The sequence below is a fragment of the Calidris pugnax genome, unplaced genomic scaffold (assembly GCF_001431845.1).
Source record: "Calidris pugnax isolate Ruff unplaced genomic scaffold, ASM143184v1 scaffold273, whole genome shotgun sequence".
NCBI classification, from domain to species: Eukaryota; Metazoa; Chordata; class Aves; order Charadriiformes; family Scolopacidae; genus Calidris; species Calidris pugnax.
Window position 1 is genome coordinate 13,910,541 of NW_015094508.1, and position 6,000 is coordinate 13,916,540.

Here is a 6,000-nt window from a genome sequence, read left to right on the forward strand (position 1 = left end):
CAGAGGCATTTTAAGAGTTTGTTGTAATGAACTTAACCTAAATATGCTGGAGATTCCAGAGGTATTTCCAGTACTTCCAGTGGTCTAAAATACAGAACTGGTGATATCTCTAAAACGAGAATGATGCTTACGTGTTTCCATTACACAGCACAGTAACAACAGAATAGCTGCCAAAGCTAAGAGATTGACAAAAAAGGCATATATTAAAATTAGAATCAGAGGGAAAGCTGTAAAGATTAAGCTTAATATGCTGTAGTGGTGACAGGCAAACCTCTAACCTCTGTGACGAACAAAAATATCCACACAACTCAGGGGCTTTAAGATTCACAACTGCCACTTGCAGGAGTAAATAGAAGTCATGATATCTGGTGACTCCCTCTGCAGATTATGAGGACAAGAATAAATATCTAATTCAAGCAAACAGGAAAAATTCAATAAACAAATAATATGCAATAGACAAGGTTCATTCAGTAAAACAGGAAACATAAAGAGCATCGATATTTGGAAGAAGACCAAGGAAAGAAAGGCCAGTTCTGCTGCTCAGTAGAGAGTCAGAATTATCAAGGAGAGTTTGATAAAACTCTCCAAAAGATTTAATACCTTTTGCACTGGTTTTCACTAACAAATGATGTTATCACAATTAGTGACATCAACAGAGAAAAATTCTGAGCTTTAAATGGGTGTAGATAATTTTAAATATTTTCAAATTATTATGAACTATTAAATTTTATTTGTCATTCTCAAAGAGCCACCAAATACCACTCACAGTCCCTTAGCGCTTAGCTGTAAATAACTCAAAGTGAACGAGGGGAACAGAAAAAAAATGAATGTAAGTGAAACATGGTGCTGGTCTTCCAGTGATGGGAAAAAAGTGTGTGGAATTATAGGTTTTTAATTTAAATTAAATTCCCCGAAAAAATATTGGAGCAAGTAACCAAGATATTCATGGTCATCTACAAGAAAACAGAGAAAAGACTAACAACCTATGTGGATTTATCATAAGTGAAAAACCTGGAGGGCCACACAAAAGAAAGTGCACGTTGTCCACCTGGACTTCACCCCAGTCTATATAGAATCACCAGTGACTTAGATAGTCAATAGAGAGAAATCGGAAGCTCTGCATGCAAACTGGAATAATCCATTCCCTGAATAGAGGATAGGTAACAACAGACTGGAAGTCAGTTCTGCAACTGGAGAGAGGGATTAAGAGAGGGTCAGTCGACAGTATCAGACTATTATGAGAAATGCAAACTCCATACTGTTAAATAAACAGAGGTATGGCTTGTAAGACATCTCACATAACCCTTCAGGATTCGTCAGGGTTGGAGTACTGTAGGCAGTTTCTAACCACAAAGCATTAAAGTCTTTTTGAGCAATGCAGGAATAGACTGCCTGGGGAGCTTGCGGAGTTTCTGCCAGTCCTTGAAAACAGGGCAGACAAGTGTTTGTCACAAATGCCATTACCCATACAGCATTCTGAGCAGTGCAAAGGAAAGGCAGCTGTGGAGACCACATTCATGGGTCACAAGCGTATCTGGAAAAAAGAGCATGGTGATCAAAAAGAAAAAATAGAAGTGGGATATTTTATATATTGCTCAAATGCAAGCAGATAACGTGTGCAGCTTTAACCGGTCTTTGCCAGTCTATGCCCTTCCTGTCACTGGGCATATACAGGCTCCTCATGCAGATTCTACTTGGATATTATTGAATCCTGTACTCCCTGGGACAGGTCCCTCATGCAGGGGTCCGTGCAAGGATAGAGAAGAACAAGGTCTTCCCCACCTGTGGTCCTGCTTACGGCGATGCACGCTGTGATTATTCCATACAAGGAGAGGTGGCAACAACTTGTGCCCCTCTTTCACCATCTGCAGGCACACAGTGAGAGAAATTATCTTCTCCTTACATTACAAAAAGTGTGTCCATGGTTATGAAATATTTCTTTGTGGCTCAAATCATAAAATTTAAAGGGTTTTTGGTACTTCTTTCCCGTTCAGTGTTTTTCATAGGATTATATTCATTATCGTCTTATTTGTGGGGAGAATACATGCTGTCTCCTGTGCAGTTGTAGGACATACATACCCAAAATGGATAAAAGGCACAGCCACAAGGTTTTGATCACTTGCAAGCAGAATGGAAATGTATGGTCCACTCTTCTTTCAAAGCAGATTGCAAGTAGTTAAGACACGTGGCACATGCATTGGAATAATTTCATTTTGTTGGCACAGGTCTTGCTCCATGAAAGCTCTATTAAAAAGAAAAACTAGAATTCAGGCTACACTTCTAATACATCAGTTCTTAGCTTCTGCTGGGCTGATTTGATTATAATCTCTTAAAGATTTTGCAAGCATGGCACAAATCAAAGACCAAAGCTGTCCTTTGGAAACAAAGTTGCAAACTGAGATTAATTCAGTTCACAGGGAAATAAACTGAGGTTGGAAGTTAGGGCTTTAGCTCTTTTAGCTCCCTCGAGTTAAAGGCAGGCATATATTATAAAATAGAATTTGTGGTCCTCATGCATTAAGAGTTTAGTAAGCGTTTTGATAATTCTTCAGCTAAGCTGCTACTAGACCTTGATTTGTCAAATCACACGTCTCCTGGCTTCCCTGTCCTGGAGTAATTTCTAAAGTTTGCCTCCCTCAGGGAAAGCTCTAGTGGCATAATTTTAGTGGTGGTTATGCATTTTTAGTGTGTGATTGTGCCTCACGTCAGTGCATCCAACTCAGTCTTCCTATATATTTCTTAGCATGATTAATAGTTTCTATAGCTTGGAGATCTAAACCATTTGCTTCTGGTTAGATACTGAGGCATTGATGTGTTTTTATGCCTAACAAACTCCCTTTCCAATGGCACAGCTGTGTAGTAGGTGAGTTTGCCAAGATACCCAGATCACAAGTTTGACTCTAACCACAGTAGCAAAGATCTGAGATTTCAGCGTCAAAAATGCCTGGTGGTATGTTGAGTAATACAGAATCTGCTGCATTTCAATTCGGAGGAAGAGTATTAGCCCCAGCAGCTGTGGCCAAGTTAGACAACTGGTTCTTGAGACTTCTGTTAACTGGGCACTGAACTGTAACACTTTGCCTTGCCTTCACAGAAAGCTACCTGTCTCCTAAGACTAGTGAGGGAGCTCAGGGAGACTGCTTAATGTAGTTGGCTAAATTATGTGTCTCCAGTGAGATCGTGTGAATCCCTCCAGCTTTCTAATTGAGAAGGTCTGAAGCTGGAGGAAGGGACCCATTCATTTTTTCCCATAAATTTCTGTGTCTATCCTTTTGGCATTGTAAATAAAGTTAAGACTGTTTCTTTCTGTAAGTCACTGGCAGAGTTTGGAGAGTCAGACGCTTAAATGAGCTGTTTTTTGATTCATCCCATGCTGATTTAGACCCACACTATTCCTTTCCTCTTCTCTTCTCTTGCCATTGTCTCTGAATCCAAATTTTTTCTGCTCTGCCAGAACATACTCATGTGATGAGCATAAAGCAGTGCTCTTATTAGAACGATTAACTTCCATTTCAGGAACTCAAGCAACAACATTCCTTCTACCCTTTGCTACCCTTTCTATCCAGTTAACTTCCATGGCATGATTTTCCCAAGTTTTATAAAGTTCAGTTTCTATTATAAGCTTCATGGAAACGACAATCTTTTTTTTTTTTTTCTGATAACGCATGAACTGTGCCATGAGTTGCAAGTGAGAGAGGCTGTTTTAATAGTCCCTTTTTTCAAAATTTAAATAAAGTATTCTAAAAAATGGAGTAGGGTTTGTACCCAAGAGAAGTTTCCAAGGAGCAGAACTTTCTGCCAGCTAATCTGTTTCCAGCTTCCTTTACCTACACTCCTCTGATCAAATTTTTCAACAATATTTTCCCCTATATAAAGATACGTGCCTCTCTGCTGTGCTCTGTCATGTGTCTTTTCTCCTTCACACAGTTTATACACATGTTGTCTTCCTCCATTACAGTCTCCTTGTACAGTCTCCCTGAAAAGGGACAATTTTTACATTGCACAGCATTTTGCACATTATAGATGACTTAGAAATAACAAATAATACTTAGTCCAGCATGCGAGAGGATAGAAGTGAACAAGGTTACTCGTAAATATTCCACATAAATAAATGTGCTTAGATTTACTATATACCCCAGAAATGAGAGAGAGAAAAAAAGTCGTGATTTGTTGCAAAGGAAATTTCAGGCATTTCTGTATATTGTTTACTACTGTCACATGCACTTACTTTATTAAAGTCCCTTGAAAAATTCATATAGGCTTTTCAGGGCTTTGAACAAAATCCTTTGAGTTTTTTAACATGTTACATTCATTGTGGAGTTTGTAAACATGATTGGTGCTTTTTGTATTGTTTTGTTTTAAGTTTGCATACAGGTGAAAAAACATACAGAGGTCAACTCCCTCTCAGATCCAGAGCATGCAGGTGGCAGATGGGTCAGCCCCTCACGTGGAGTCACACGGCTTTAGCAAACAATTTTTGTCCAACATTTTCTCTATGTCTTATGTATTTCTGAGCTTCCCCTGTTGTAATTATTTTTATTGCTGACTCTGATTTCTTTTCTGTCTGTTTTCTGTAATCGCAGAGAAATTCCTTTTGCATTCCTTGCAGGCTTGACCGACTCTTTAAACCATGCCGCTGAGTTCTTGCTCACTTGGCACAATCTCAAGGAAGGTTTACCTTCTGTCCTCTTATTTCCTTCCAAATTTTGTATACTTCAATCAAATCAAATAGTAACTTTCTCCAAAGAAAACAAAGTTCTGAAGTTTCTACTATAAACAAGATCACAGAGCTGAGGAACCACATATGAAGAGAAAAAAAAGAAAACTGCAAGGAAATAATAATTATTATAGTGATTGACCAGAGCAGTAGGAGAAAAAGTAACTGACCATGTTTAGTTTCCACAGTAGTAAAGTATATCTCTGAAAAATAATGCTGTAAGTACATGTCCATTACATTACCAAAAAAAAAAAAGAAAGCATATTAGTAAATAATTACAAAAAGGTGCAAACATTTCAGTACAAGGGAGTTATAGCCAAGATTAACAGTTAGTGCATATTCTGCTCCCTGGCTCCTCCTCAGGCAGAGAGCACCTCTCTACCATGATATTAATATAGTACAAAGCATAGCAACTTTCTGGGTCTGAGCCTTAAAGCATTCTGTTGGTGTAATTCCACATTTTTGCTTGAAGTACACTTGAAGCAATATAATGAGGAAAAATGAACATAGTGAAATATTTTAAGGTTCTGACATTTGGTTTTGTTTCACAGTGGGAAGAGAAAAAACAAGATCTTTTCAAATAAGTATAATTTTGAAATGAATGTGCAATACAAATACTTCATCAATAATAATTTTGTAAGCATATTTCAATAACTGCTTATAAATCTTAAGTACTAAGCAAAGGAAACCCTGCCTGTCTTAAAGATAAACCGCAGCTAAAAAAGTATATGATAAACAAAACAGGTTTGTTTCTCATTATGGGACATACTTTGGTTTTCCCACTACTAAAAATTGGACAAAATGTTACAATCATTTACCTTGAGCTGACAGCACATTGTTCTGGAAAGTCTAAAGGCATCTGCCAGACATTTCTTTTTTATCCAGGCTCTCAGAAAGAAATTTGAATGTTCTTCAAAAAATTTTGAATGTTCTTCGTGTTTGTGGAATCTAACATCCTACCTTTTGAGACCTAGCTTTTTTAATGTGTCTGGATAAAACCTAAAACCGCTCACCTCTCAAATAGTTCACAGATATCTTTCTTCTCTGGTATTTTGTGTGCCATATAAGCAAAATGAAGATTCACTGAACACATTAGATAAACAGTCAGATAAACAAGCACTGCTCCTATTTATGTGTTTGTAGGTGCTCTGTTTATTGGGTCATAGAACAAATGTTTAATTCCTTCTAGCCAGTAAGTCAGCCCCATTGGGCGCCCAGCTGAAGTGCCCTCACACAAAGGCATGCAGCATGGGGAACAAGCAAGAGGAGTTGGAAATGTGCAC